The sequence below is a fragment of the Anopheles darlingi genome, chromosome 3, assembly GCF_943734745.1.
Source record: "Anopheles darlingi chromosome 3, idAnoDarlMG_H_01, whole genome shotgun sequence".
Lineage (NCBI taxonomy): Eukaryota > Metazoa > Arthropoda > Insecta > Diptera > Culicidae > Anopheles > Anopheles darlingi.
This window is the reverse complement of record NC_064875.1, coordinates 39923102-39938074: the sequence shown is the minus strand read 5'-3', so window position 1 is coordinate 39938074 and position 14973 is coordinate 39923102. Positions and strand designations below refer to the sequence as shown.

General features: G+C 48.1%; 1 long non-coding RNA gene across 1 annotated transcript; it reads right to left on the bottom strand.

Moving 5' to 3' along the window:
• Nucleotides 1-2395: 2395 nt before the first annotated feature.
• On the bottom strand, nucleotides 2396-2910 carry LOC125957737 (uncharacterized). The gene is made up of 2 exons (XR_007469253.1): nucleotides 2687-2910; nucleotides 2396-2587 (listed from the first exon to the last, which is right to left on the bottom strand). It is a non-coding gene; the product is annotated as an uncharacterized LOC125957737 (long non-coding RNA).
• Nucleotides 2911-14973: the final 12063 nt, after the last annotated feature.

Below are 14973 nucleotides of genomic sequence, written 5' to 3'. Positions count from 1 at the left end.
ATGTTCCATCGTTGATTGGGATATGTTAAGCAGCAGAATGGCTTTGGCAATCATTTGCTACATATTTAAGCACAGACAACTAGCATGAAGGCAACGAGCGCGTGACTAGAACGGCTATGGATTAACTCTTCCGAGAAGGGCGATATTTGTAGCAAGTCGTTCAACTCGATCTTAAAATCGGTTTTTGCAAATCATTTCATAGTTTTCCATGCACACAACATGCATTAGACGTGTTCTTGTATGTAATCGTCGGTTGATCATTTGAATTCCCCTCGATCGCATTGAAACAGAAACTAAACCGAGCCATGAATACAAAGCGATGCATGCTGCTAATGATTTGTGTTTCTCACGTGTCTCTCAAGTCCAACCATACGAAGGGTTTTGAAGTGTCCCTCCCTCCAGGTGCACTTCAATCGTCTAACCGACCAACCAGCCGACCGGTACTGTGGACGACTGTGTGGGGCTCGATTGTACTCGGTGCAGCAACATTGTAGTCTCTTCGCGTTGAGTTACGACACTTGTTGAGGGATGGGTACTTGACAATCGGGAAGCCAATGCTTTGTACTCTCGTCTCGAGTGAAATGTCAACCCAGTTAGACACTGGCTGCTCAACCCGGTTGGTGCCGCGAAAAAGGGAGGCGAAATAAGAGAAAGAAGTGGCCTCAAAATGCAACCCCGTGCACGATCGGAGCGGAGAGTGATTAAAGGACACTTCCACGAAGTTGATATCTACATTACATGCACGACATGCACAACCAGGAGCACGGTCGTGGTACGCAGCCAGATGGGTACTCCGGGGGTATGTGCGCAATGTGATAAGCCACCGGATCCGACTCCCTGTCTACAGGGAGTGAAATTGATTGCATTTGACGCCACACGATGGAAGCCGCACTGCTGGTGTGGTGCAGTACAAATTTGATTGATTGATTGATTGATGAGCTGCTCGTGAGCACATACTATAAGGAGTCACTCAGCCACAGTGATGGACAGTGCTGGTTGGTGACAGTGCACGGCACTTGTCGGCCGGTTACGGATGCAACTGCCTGATTCATGTTGCATCATGTTGGTTGCACCAACTACTGTGTCCTACTGAGAATGGTAGTATGCACTCTTCAGCATTGATAATGTTGATTTCGCTCATATTGATATGATAATATTTTATTTGATGACACTCGTTGGATTAATTGGTTGTTTAGCAATGGTAATATCATTACAAATAGTGCTTCGCATAATGTGTATGGCGGGGTATGGAGCGATGCATAAAGCTAGGATGCGAAGCTCTAGCATGCTTTCAGCGAGATAATCTCGTTCGTGCAAACCGTGGAATCTATCTTGATGAGTATCATTTAAATCATGTAGGAAAATACCTCTTCTTTGCTATCTCTTCGGTATTTTATGATTTTAAACTCAAACAAAAGGGATAGGATCAGATTCTATAGTAATAATTGTTTTATTGTCCTGTCTCATTCTCGATTGACTATTTGATCAACAATGTTGGAATTAAATATTTCTCTAATCGTTTTTCATAATTCAACAATTAGTTCCTAGTGCGTACATTTTGAGTTTAAAAGACTGAGAACTGTATTTATAAGTGGGCTTAATCCGTTTTCTTGGAATATCTAAATAGATATTCTTTAATCAACTCATAGCGATCATAATACTTCTCCTTAGAATACGTGTTGTCGAAAATCCATTTCTAAATAGCGAGGTTCAACTAAGCACCATAATCAACTGAATCGTCACATTATTTATATATTACTTTATCCTCCTACGGAATTTCCAAAATGGACAATCGGTCAATCCTGTTTATGTTACAGAATCATTTGAATTTGAAAAAAACATTTGCATTATTAAATCCACAATTTTAGCAGTAAGAACACCAAAGAATCGTTAAAACTATCATCCAACTAGAATTCTTTAAATTCACCAATGAAAGGGTTGCCATCCATCCAAATGTCATAAGCGTCATAAAAAATGCGAAAAAAGTGACTTACGAAAAAAGTGAATAACGGTAATTAAAAATCGGTAAATCAACATTTCTTTACTAAATTCTCCCATCATCAATTTGCAGCGACACATTCCAGCTGCCACCGGTTTGATAACGTCCATTCTACATCCGTTACATGGTTGAGATTGTGTAGATTGAATTGACAGCCCATAGCTCACGTCACGCAGTTGGACGCACTCGCGGATCGAATAGTTGTTCGAATGAGTTCATTTCTAATTGCCTTGTTCACCAGAAGGCAGATGCCAAGAAGGGTCCGATGAAAGGAAAAAAAAACAGAAGAAGCAAAAAAAGGCTGAAAGATTGCCAAACCATGCCACCACACCACCATCACATCACAAATCCATGTGATCATGTCATCTCATTAAAAACGACTTAAACTGCGCTTGCTAATTGACAGGAGCGATGCATTTATGATTACATAAAATTATGGTCGCATTGGTCACTCGATAATTAAGGTAAAAATCACCTTCGCCTCCACTTTGAGAGCCAGCACCCAGCTGAGCCAACGATGACGACGTCGGCGGCGACGACGGCGACGACGACGATCTGGGTCTGGACCGTGGACGTGTCGACGAGCTGCTGCTCTGGTTATAGTTATTTTAATTTTTGCCCTTTTTACTGCTCTCTCCTCCCTTTCCCTATCAAGCTCTAAGCTTCATCGTACCATTGGTATCTTACCACGCGAGAACAGCCGAGGGTGCTGCGACACATTCGGCCAATGACGCTGACGGCGGTGACCGCGCTCAGACGCGGTCTACTATCCACCGCAAACGGATAACTGGTTTGCGTTAACGCGCGCGCGCAGCCAGATTATTGCCAGAGCTGCGCCGCACCACGAGTCAAGGAAGCGAATGTCTATGCAGCGGCGCTTTTCGCGACCACAACGACGTGTTTGGTTTTATGGAGCAAACTGTTGCAATCGTGTGAGACACGTGTGTAGGTTTAGGTGCCGGTACGAGAGTACCATTTCTCCTTGCTTCTTGCGCTTGACTTAACGAATGGGTATGAACAGCTGAACAGCAATTGATTGGACAAGCTGCCTGTTTAATAACAAACCAAACCAGAGTGCGGTACCAATAAGCCCTCCTCCTCCGGGGGGTCGTATGGCGGCCAAGATTCCCTGTGAAAGGAGAGTCAGGCTGGCTGACCATAAAACGCTGTTTACTTAGATCGATTTATGCTGCTTACCATAATTCTACGGCATTTAAAACAATAAACTCTACACTGTCGGCATGGGCCGTAAACGTGTATTCCACGATCCAGTGTATCGTTTAGGACGGGGCGGGATGGTCAGGTCAGACCTGTACCGAGATACCCGGCTGTATATCAACGAAGCTCAGTTAATGCTCGCGACGATACCGCGGCGGAGGTTGCGAAGTAAATGGTGTCGGTACATTAGCTATCATCGTAAGTGATCATTCATCGAGCAGGACGACACCATCGACGTTGGGCACCTGCACCGGCTTCGAGGTCTCCGAAACCTTCGAGGGCCCTTGCCCTGCGGAGAAGAGAGGTTAGAGGCCATGGCCCGCGGGGCTGTCTATAGGCGAGGGCCGCCGGATGTACGGTCCCGTGTAGTGGTGGAGCCCCGTGGTGGGAACCGATCCACAACCTCTGCATCCTCCGGCCATCCCGATGCATCGCGAGGTGCGATCAAATCGCTGGCTAGCGGGGAGCCCTTTTGCAGGCTGCCATCGAAGTCACGGCGTTAACCTTTTGCTCCAATGGCTCGGAGCGTAACCCTCCTCCTGGTGGTGATCGAGACGCGCGCCTCGGTTCGCGAAATTGATCTCTTCCACCACCGACCGCGATGGTCGATGTTATTGATTTTACCTACAGGGGGGCGAACTCAACGGACTCGTCGGTGCATTGCAGCTTCACCGAGACGGTTCGGAGGATCCGTGCGCAGGACACAAGACGAGACCGAGGAGAGGAGGCGAGACGAAAGTACCTAACGGTTTGTCTTCAGACCGTGCATCGAGATCGGGTGGTTGATGGGTCGATGAGAAAATGCAATACATTCGCGAAGCGCGACGAGTCGTCGAGAAGTCCAAGCAGCGCTTCTTGGGTAGCCAAGGTGTAAAGTTGTGTTGTGTGTGTGTGTGGAGAGTCTACTCAGGACCCCCCAGCGGTGGTGGGAGCTGTTATGTAATCCGTTTAATTGTGCACGAAGCTCAAATGGTTCAGTATTTGCATACCAGCGCGCGATCGCGGGAATCGATCGATCGGGCGTACGGCAGCCAGCTGTTAGGGTCGTTAGGGGTTAGGTCGCTGTAGGGGCGAAGGATGAAGTAGTCTGGAGGAAACATTACTGGAGAAACCATTACTCGGTGTTGACAAACGAAGGGCTAATACCTAGAATTGCAGACGAGTTTTTCCTTTTTATACCAATTGAAGTGACTTCGTTTGCCGTCATTCGATAGAACCAAATATATTTCCATATAGCTAGAAGAGAGTCCTTAGCCAACAAATGTTGATATAGAGAAGCGTTTGCGTGAAAAAATAGCAGGGTAAGTTAGTATCAGCATTCTGAAAATCAATAAACTACACTACGAGTTTTTATAAGTTTTTAAACTCCACAACCTCCACAAAAAAGATTATGAAAGTCGCAAAGCAAATATCTTGTCGCCCTCAGTCGAAAGCACAGATTATCGGACATCCAAACGCTCTCAGAAGATAAAGAATTACAAAAAGGAATACGGAAGAAGTCCATAAAACTAAGTCGAAATTTCTAGTAAGGGAACTTTGTCGGTTTGCTTAGCTTGATAAGAATCGCGAGTCGTCGGATTGATCATACGATATTCAGCAGGAGACGACTTCATTTCATGACATTCATTCATGTACAATCACATGATAACTGCACAAGGACGAAGTTACGAAACGAAATAAAATGAAAGCCAGATATGAATGTTTGCTGAAAATTATTGTCGAGGAATGTGATGGTCAGAATAGTACAGGTAAAAGGAGAATAGGGTTATAACAATGATTCCCCGCAGGCAACCCCATATTTAGATTATCGATTTACTACATGAGTTTGTCTACGGAGTTGTCACTATATAATCCCTAGAACTAAATTAAACCTGTTAGTTCTTTGATATCCGGAAAGACGTCTACCCATTTGAAAATTTCTCACTGCTTCTAAGATATTTGACCAGGATAGCATCTTTACGTAAAGCACTATCAAAATGAGGTTGAAATAAACTTGCTATCGAAGCAAAGCACGGTTAAGACGAAAGACATTTTTTTGGTAGCTGGTAGCTGGATACCAAGGATGTATTTTGGGGTATTCTCTAGACTTCCAAAACTTTGGTTGCCAATTTATTAATTTTTATGAAGAACTAGGTCACAGAAACAATCAATTCGAGAAAATTATAAAGCGATTCTGGGAGTTTCAGCTTCATGCCTTGACCTTTGGTTTAATACTTTGTATTTCTCGCTACCCTCAGCAATTAGGATGTATCCGCTTTCCAATCAGAAGTAGACCATATTTGATTGATCTTGGCATGTCTACTGCAGCGCCTATGTAGGTCAAGGCCACCGCACGGACTCCTAGAGCGCTGCATGGCATCTGACATTCGATGAAAGATCAGTTAGCAAAATCAGTTATCGGAGTAACACCGTCGTCGTCGTCGTCGTCGTCGGTCACCTCCAGTGATTGATCGCGTCCTATGACGACCGGAGTCACCGGAGCTAGGAAGCGAAACGTAACCGAACCGCGACCGAAAAGCGGACACCAAACGACACTTTTCACATCGCGCCCACCATCGTCTGCAGGTCATCGGCGGTTGCTGGACTATCCGGCGAACCGTCGCGGTGGATTATTCCTTTCACCCGCGCACATTGGAGTGGCCCTGGGGGGGAGGGAGTCCGATGTAATCTCTAAACCGTGGCGCCGAGAAGGCCAATCAGGCCAATGCTAAAATCACACGACATTTTTTCGGGCTTTCTGGCGATCGAATGCGTGTCTCTTCGGGTTGTTTCGATCGCGGTGGTGCGCTGCTGCTCCGGTGAGATCGAGTTCCCGGGGCCCCCGGGATTCAGAAGACGCGAGACGAGCGTTTGTCGCTTGGTCGCTTGTCTTGTCTTGTGTTTTGTCTGCTGCTGGTCTGAGGCCTGGCCAAGACAAACTCCAAGTCAAGCAAGCAAGAGAATGATACTTTTGTATAAATCATAGTTTCACAACCGTAAATCAACTCTTCTTGGCGTACGCAGCGCGCAGTGAGGTGAGGTTCAGATGACAGGCGATCGTTGTCACGGGATCGTGATGACCCCATTGCGTCCCCGGTGCGGTTGCGTGCTTGTCTGGTGCGCATGGCAGCGCAGCCAGTGTGACGGGAAGCCTTATCCCTGCGCGTGAGCGTTTGATGGTGCCCCCGGACGTGGCGTGGACAAGGGCCACTGTTCCCTCTCTCTCTCTCTCTCTCTGCTGCTGTACCGGTAGAGCTGTTAGTAGATGGCGTGTTTTACGAAGGGATGTTGCATGCTTTAACGATAATTAACAATTACACTTCGAGCGTAAAGGTGGTACGCGGTCACGATGGCAACTTTCGCTGAGTGTCACTTGCCGTGTTGCGAAACTTTATTTCAGTTGCAATTTCCGACCGTGCTAGATAAGCGCTACTTCAATCGTAAAGAAAGTTTCTCTTCATCTTAACCGAACCTGGCTACGAAAGCAATTTTATTGCAATCGCATTTTGGCAGTTCTTAACGTAAAGTTGCTATCGTGGCCAGTCAGCTTAAGGCACATTATGGGCCTACTGTATGGGCGTTTGCTCGCTGCTAGGATACACCGTTCCGATTGAAATATCTTCATTATGCTCGTCATGACACCAGCTCAGCGCTCGCCGCTTGCTTTGATTGGCCCCGAGTGCGCGTATACGTTTAACCTGAATCTGTCAAGTCCGCGTGGCACCGGTTGTGCGTCGGATTGGCGGACACGCCATCGAGACATACCGAGTGCGGTGCGTAATTTGCAAATTCCTCTGCGTAACCAATCGGCCCCGGAACTGACCGCCTTAACACGTCTTTCGTTCACGCCACGTTGACCTTTGTGACCACTTTAACGTGCGTGCGGTACGGTGTGTGTGTGTGTGTGAGTGAATCGTGCTGCCACGATGGCCCCCAATTCCGACCGTTACCGTCTATGTTGCAGCATCGGCCATGGCTACGGTGGTTGCTACTGCATCGGTCCGCCAGATTGGATGTCGCTTTATTTTTTGCATTCGCGGACCGTTCCCTTTCGGAGCATAAAGCATGCTTGCTGGCCAACAGAACGCCTGCGGAACGCAACGCGATGCGTCACGGAGGCAGGAAGCCGCACAGCGCGAACAATAAATCAATTTCCTCGGAACGACGGATCTTCCAAATGAACCGCACACCGCAAAATGCAGGATGCGGAGATTAGATGCTGAGATCGATAGATCGACTACCAAAAACTCAATTCGATCTCAAGGATGACGAGTTTTTGGCTGCTGCTGCTGCTGTTATTCGTCGCTAACCACCGCATCGAATACGCGTTTGGGTGTCTTGTATTGTATACCTCGCGGGTGCTGCTGGTGATGGATCTCTAAGCGACTTCCTCATTTCATCGTCGGAATAAAAATCTGAAAGCGCCAGGCGCAACGGCAGCAGCCCGAACCCTATTTGGCGTTTGATCTAGGAGCCTATTGCCGTGATCGATTGGTGTAATAAATTATTAAAATTTCTGCACTTTTTTTGTTGGTGTTTTGCTGCTCTCTGCTCTCTCTCTCTCTCTCCGTCTTGGCATGGATTGGATTATTGCGCCTCGCGCAAATGTTGAAATATGTGTGGCGGCCACACACTGGCGCATGTTAGTGGCAATGAGCAGCCAGGCACTTAATCCCCGGTGTGTGGGATTTAACCTTCGCGCTTGGAGCGGTTTCGTCGTCGTCGTGGTTGTCGTTGACGGTGCGAATCTAACATGAAGTGCTCTGAAAACTGAACACTTGAAGTAGGTTTATGTCTCGCGAGCCTCTCACGAAGCCGCAGGTTGACACCTGTGCTTTAATGTGGAGCAACACATTAACGCATTAAGATATCAAATTGGGAACGAAACTCGGCGCACTGGCCGGTCTGTGCGTGGTGCGTCTAGTGCTGCTGCTGTTGATGGCCAGTGTCACCTTGTTTTGGCGTGTGTTTCAGGTTTTCAGCGCTGCCTCTCGTTATGGTACCGACGTCCGACGTGGCGTTCCAATGCGCGATACGTGAAAAAGAAAGAAAGAAACCTCTCTCTCCCTCTCTCTCCCTCTCTCGGCACGGCACGGCATTCGATTAGAACTGCATGCCGCGATGGCGCAGCGTGGCGACCAATCTCTCCTCCTGCTGGAATGCGCCAGTTTACGCAACCAGGGGTCAACCCGGGGCGGCCAATGCAATGGCGCTTGCGCTTGCGCTGTCCACTGGTGTAAATTACACGCAAAATTGGACCATCATGCATGTCGTTCAGGGGCTACCCGTGTGGAGTATTGCGAACGAGCAGAAAAAAAAACACCATTTTATTTAATCCTCGAACACGAACTGACCCTGGAACGCCAGTGCCTGCCATTACACTCCTTACGGCCGGCTTCATGGATGCACGGAGGTGGAGGTAAAATCAATTTTTCATTGCGCTATTACACTTTACGCGGTCGCCGGGCTCTGGACAGGACCGGACCCTCCGGTCGAATCGGATCGGTCAATAATTGAGGCCGAAGTCCGAAAACCGTGTTGGCCTCTCGTTGGCCAGTTGAACTCTCGTCAACGGTCAACAAGACCCAAAATCAGAATGGAGCAGGGAGACGGTGGCCGCAACCGACCGATGCTGCGCGATTGCGACAGTTTGCGATGTCGTTCTTCTTTGGACGACTGTTTTTTTTGTTTTTGTTTTCCATCCGTTGTTCCAATCATCTGCGGGGTTAAGCGATCACCGGCCGATGTCGTACAGCGTGGCGTGTGCTGCACGCTATGCTGGTGCTGACGACGGTGGCCACAAACAGTGGCACAACGCCAGCGCCACGGCACGAACCCACATGGCGGCGTTTCACATGGATTGGGAAATTTCGCTGCAAGCGAAGTAGAATGGATGGACCACCGGCCGGTAGCCGATTCGTGGGTGCTCCAAAGGAGGAGAAGGAGAAGTAGAAGAAGAAGAAGAAGAAGGAAAAGAAAGAAACCCGGTACGTTCGTTCGTAGATGCTTCAAACAAAAAATCCGCGTCCACCATTGCCCTTAGCCCTGAGGAGTCGTCATAAGGGCGAAAGAAGGGCACGGGGAGGAGGAGTGCACAAGTGTAGCACAGTGCGGTGGCCCTTTCTGGGCCCGGTGGCTGTTTGTAGCCCTCCCCTCGCTGTGACCGCCTGACCGCTTTCCTGATTCGTTTTAGATTTGAACTCTTTTATCGATTATTTTACTCCTTGTCTCTCTTTCTCTCTCTGCTCTGCTCTCCTCTCTCTCTCTCTCTCTCTCTCTCTCCATTAGTTCAAAAACAATTTCTCACCAAGCCCTTGACCTAAATTGCAGCTCCAAAAGCACTCAAAACGCACGAACGACGCACGAAGGGTTCGTCGCTCTAACGCTCTGCAAAGTCTTTCGTTCGTTCTTCCCTTTGGCTGCGTGGCGCCCAGCGCAACAATGAACCGTCCGTGCGAGGCTGTCGTCTAGCGACCGTATTTGGTGATGGAACGTTAATCGCGGTGGGTTTGGGTGCATGTTTTCACCTCCACCGCTGCAACCTCCCTTTTCAAGCTCCATTCCCCCGTATCCCGAACTACGAATACCGAATAGCAACCAACAGCAAACACGCTGACGCTGAAAACAAGGAAGAGAACGTCAACCGCCAGCAACTTTATCGGATGTCTACGCAACGATTAATTATTGAAATCTCGCGCCACTCATCGCGACTGCTTGTGTGTGACGACGAATCCTGTGCTACTGTGTCGACCGTGTTGCCCGTGACTGTGGTCATGCCTTTCACCTTCAACACAACACAAGCGTCTGCGGATAAATGATCAGCGTGCCGATAGCCGATACAGATTCCGATCGAATCACAGGCGCAATATTTTGCACCAAAAATTTATGCTCCCAAAAAGCGCCACAAGCGACAACTAGAACATAACACAACGCGTGTTTAACGCGCGTAAAATGCGATCCGGTCAATCCGGCGGGGAGGGCGTCTCGGTTGCCATGGTGTCACCGCGCCACGGTACTTAAGTTCAATGATTGATGCGCGCCGATTAGACAACTATCTTAGCGTTACGATCTTCGCTCTGCAATGGGTGGCAGCGCTTTGCGTTTGCTACGAAGTCGAAGCAAATGAGCCGTGATGCTGTGCACTGTGCACGGACTCCATTGTGCAAAACAAAAATCCTTCAAAAACGCAGCGTCTCCTCCTCCGTCTTCGACCAAGATTGCCATGTCAATCGCGTTTTATGTCACCCAACAATCGGCTGTTTAAGATAAACAGCGCGAGATTAGTGGTGACCGAAGGAAGGGGGGAGCACTGAAGCATGAAGCAGCAGCCTGGCTTATCAGCCCACCGGCGATCGAAAACATCGACATCGGTCGTAAAGTACGCGCGTTCCAAGGCGCGTTCCAAGCGGGGTTGGGTGGGGGGTGGGGGGCACCCCGTGTCGTAAACCATCCACCACGACCACGATCGTGACTCAAATTATGGTCGATTCTGTGACTCTCGTGGTGATATTGTGGCCAACGAGAGAGTGAGAGAGAGATAGGGGATCGGCAATTTACATGCTCGCCCTTGCTGTGGCTGGTGGCCACAACCGACACAACCGACCACCGAATGTCATTTCCCGCTCGGGGCCATAGGCGCAGCGGAGCGGAGGTTCGGAGGCGCACTTGATGGGCGGCTGGGCACCACTGGGGGCTCATCAAGATCAAGATCAGCTCGCAATGCGGGCGCCCATTGATGGGGCATCAATCTGCGGCGAACATCCTTCTTCGGAGCGACATTCTGCGTGCCACTCCATTCCCACTCCACGTTCGCGCGTTGCTAATCAATTCGAGATTCCCATTTAGTGACGATTCAATGTCACGAGCCAGGCCAATCCAATCCAATCCAACACAGCTATAAGTCACCCCGTCACCGTCGTGGCCGCTGCGCGGAAGACCTAACTGACTGACCTGGCACTAATGATGGCGAAGGATGCGATGCGGCAAACGACGGCACCGGACACCGGACCACCGCAGGTGGAGGGAGTTTTTTTTTTAATTATTACTTCTATGCTTGCTTTTTGCATCATTCACACGCACACGGATGGAGGAAACCATTGGTGAGGGCTGGAGTCAGCAAGAGGTGAGGAGCGAGTCATCGAAACATAAATTGATCGTTTGCGCGTTTGGCCTAGGGCCCAGGGAGAAGTTTGGTGCAACATTCGACCGCAGGCGGCTGCCGGATGGACTGAACCCCTGGACCGGACCGGACCGGACCAGAGACTCGGTTACCGAACAGAGGTAACGTCCGTGCGCTATCCGTTCGATCGGCAACCGGCTGCTGCGCGGTTTCTGATTGGATTGGATGAAGTTCTCAGCCATGGGGACGGGCACAGGGGGTGGGACCCCCTTTGGTGACCGTGATGTGCGTGCCGCCACTACTCGAAACCGTGCACTCGGCGGGAGCTTGAGCAATCATAATGCCGCTTGCGATGCTGAGGTGCCACTTGGCTACTTCGATGTTCGCGTGTTCGTGTGTGTGTGTGTGTGTGTGTGAGTGAATGCATGTGGTTTTCGGACACAATTATGATCGTTCTTGTGGTGCTTGTCTGGCTGCCTGCCTGCCCCCAGCGGCAGCGGCCACGTAATTGAAACCCCTTCGTGTAAACGGTTCGAGCAGCTGGAAGCCAATAACATTCGTGTTATTGATGGAGGCGGCGATACATGGGCAGGGCAGGGAAATGAAAGTGGAATGCAGTAGCAGAGCAGTAGCAGAGCAGTAGCGGAGCTTTATGCTGCTGTCGGAAAGTGTCAAGCATCCGCCTGCAACTGCATAGCGCTGTTCGCTGCTATGCATGTTCATGTTTGTAATGGTTTCCTGGAGTGATTTTTTAGGTTTTAGGTTTTTTCCCGCTTGGCATGTATCACACAGCAAACGTACCAAGACGGCGCTGCTCAATTGATTGTCATTTGCTAAAGGATTCATCAATTGCCTTACAACGAATCTAAAGTATGTTTCAACGAATACCATGCTACTAATTGTAATGATTACATGTTATTAACGATTTTTTTTAAGTGTCGTCGAAAGAAAGATAATTATTTCATCATTCCTGATCCTGATCAAACAACATAAACGTAATGCAAAACGTGAAAAATTCTTAAATTATACTTTAATTATTTTTTTTTATCTTTTTACATTAATTCCCGTAACACAGACTTGGACCTAATAGCGTAGTGGTTGTGATGCGGTATTAAAAACAAATGAAAAAACCAATGGAATCATTAATTATTGCCGTCATCGTTTAAAGAAAATCTCACTCATTGTCATAAATTGGATAAAGCCAATAATATCAGTTATATGATAAAGAGTAACCTGGCGATCATACACAATAATAGCAAGGAGATCACACGTCAAACAAAGTACTAATGCCTGTAATGTCTTGTTTTGTTAACAGGTGAATCAATTTCATAGTTCAACTTTTGCGTTAGTGATTTTGTGTGTCACGAGAGGCCGAAATAATCTTCATATACTCTCTGTGTTTTCAAGGATTTGCACATTCTACTTTAAAAAATTATTTGGGCTAGCTAATCCCGAAACATCTATGAGTGTTATCCTGAGTGAAATGTTGTCGAGTCAGTCAAACGATCTTTACAAAGTAGTGGTTCGGTCCAAGGTATACTATGGCGAGTTTGCTACTAGTGCACAAACAGAATCATATCGAAATGCAACAATTATAGCGACTTGCTGTCTGATGAAATTTAGCAAATAAGCAAAATGTTCATGATCGCATCTGGCAAATAGTCGTCTCGCGTCTGGATAATGCGTCAAATGCTTACTGATTTCATCCGACAAATCAAAGCTCTACTACTTAAGCAGTTGCTACTATTGGGTTGATTGAGGTTTTCTGAAGAGAAACTATTCCCTTTCTAATCTTTATGCTAGATTCTTACAAGGATAGATTTATGGAGAACATGGCATTTGCTTTCACTGTGAAGCATCCAAATGGAGTCCTGGTATTTGGAGCAGTTGCGTTTAAAGGATTAACAATGCCTCAAGTTTCAAAAATTAAGTGGCGTCGAAAATATTACTGTAGTTTCAATCAACATATTGAAGAATCTTCTTTTTCGGTAAACCTGACGATGGATTCCAACCGGATGGAGCTGCTAGTCTGACTTTGCACATGCAATGCAGAAGAAAATATAAGTCTTCTATATAAAAGACCTCCTAAAAGAGTTCTAGGTATTTCAATCACACACGGCATGTAATTGTGAAAAAGAGGACATCGGGCGAATGCGTTTGAGTGATTTGGAAACACATTTTTCAACTAATACAAATACTTTTTCAAATACTAAGCACCGGTAATTGAAAATCTTTCATTCTGAATTCCATATTTCATGGGGATTCATGTGGTTACCAAGAATGTTCGAGATTAGATCTATCAGTTTTGTTTACCGTTGCAGATCATTGACGAATAAATTGTACAGCAAAAGATCTAGGAGACTGCCTCGTCGATCTAGGTTGAAGGGCCGATGAACAAAAGTGACAATAATTGTTTCAATTTAGCTCAGTATGCACTATTAGGGAACGAAATGTGCATTATAATGTGCATTTCCAGATACTCCTTGAATCATGTTGCATATAATTAACGAACATGACGTCTACCTGACTGCTTTGGTCTAATTTACGTCAGCTGTTACTCAAAAATGCCGCTTTCACAAAGACTTGGCGTACTCAAATTGAAGCGTATTCAAATTTAACAAAAAAATTTAGATCCCTGACATTCGACATAGTGTTTAGAAACACTTCAAAATCAATCCTCACTTCAACCACTTACACCTCACTAACTCAACCCGAAAAATGTACATTTCACTTTTGCTAAGTAAATTATCAAAAACCATTTCACCAACCACACCACCGTAGCCACAACCTCCACGACGACGACGACGACGACAACGCAAACGACGCTACAAAACGATCGAAATTCCATGAGCGATCAACCGATCAACCGGTCAATGCGATGGCCGAACGGTAGAATGACGGTCTATGGCGCACTCCGCGTGACCATAACCGGCGGTAGATCAATAGCAAAACCACGAAGCAGAACTCCTTAATACGATCGTTCCGACGCCGTCGTGGTCGCGACTCTAACGACGACGAAGATCGAAATCGCTAGATCCCCAGCGAGCGTGTCCGCGCTGCGCCGTTTGTGGAGGGGACAACCGCCCGTGATCGTTCCGTGATCGGTGCACCAGCAGCAGCAGCAGCTGTTCTACTGCGATGGCTTTATTGTGCGTCGCGATCGTACAACACTTTCCCTCTCGTTCCAGCGACGACGCGGAGACGTCTAGGCACCACGGCGGCGGCGGCGGCGGACAACACGGTGGTGGACTGTCACCCCCCTACCGCTTCGGCACTCTCATTACTCTCACTTTTAATCGCGTCGCGCAGCCGCAGCCGCAGCCACCGCCGCGGCTCACCATCCCGTGCGAGATTCACTTTCGCACGGTAGTATACTCTTCTCGTTCCGTCCCGCTCTTTGAGAATGCAGACAGAGGGGTGGGGGGGACACAGCACAAGCATAGCTCCGGCTCCGCGTTCGATCGGTTCGCGTTTGGTTTTGCTTTGGCTCGTTCGTCGTGGGGTGATCGCGATGGCCGCCGAAGAACAGCCGTCGCTGCCGCCGTTGCCGCCGCCGGTATGCTGCTGGTATGGTGGTGGTCGCTGACTCCTACCAGCGGCAGGCGGCAGGTCAACCCACGACGACGAGTCAGCTGGCTTTTCGGGGGAGCTTTCGAGG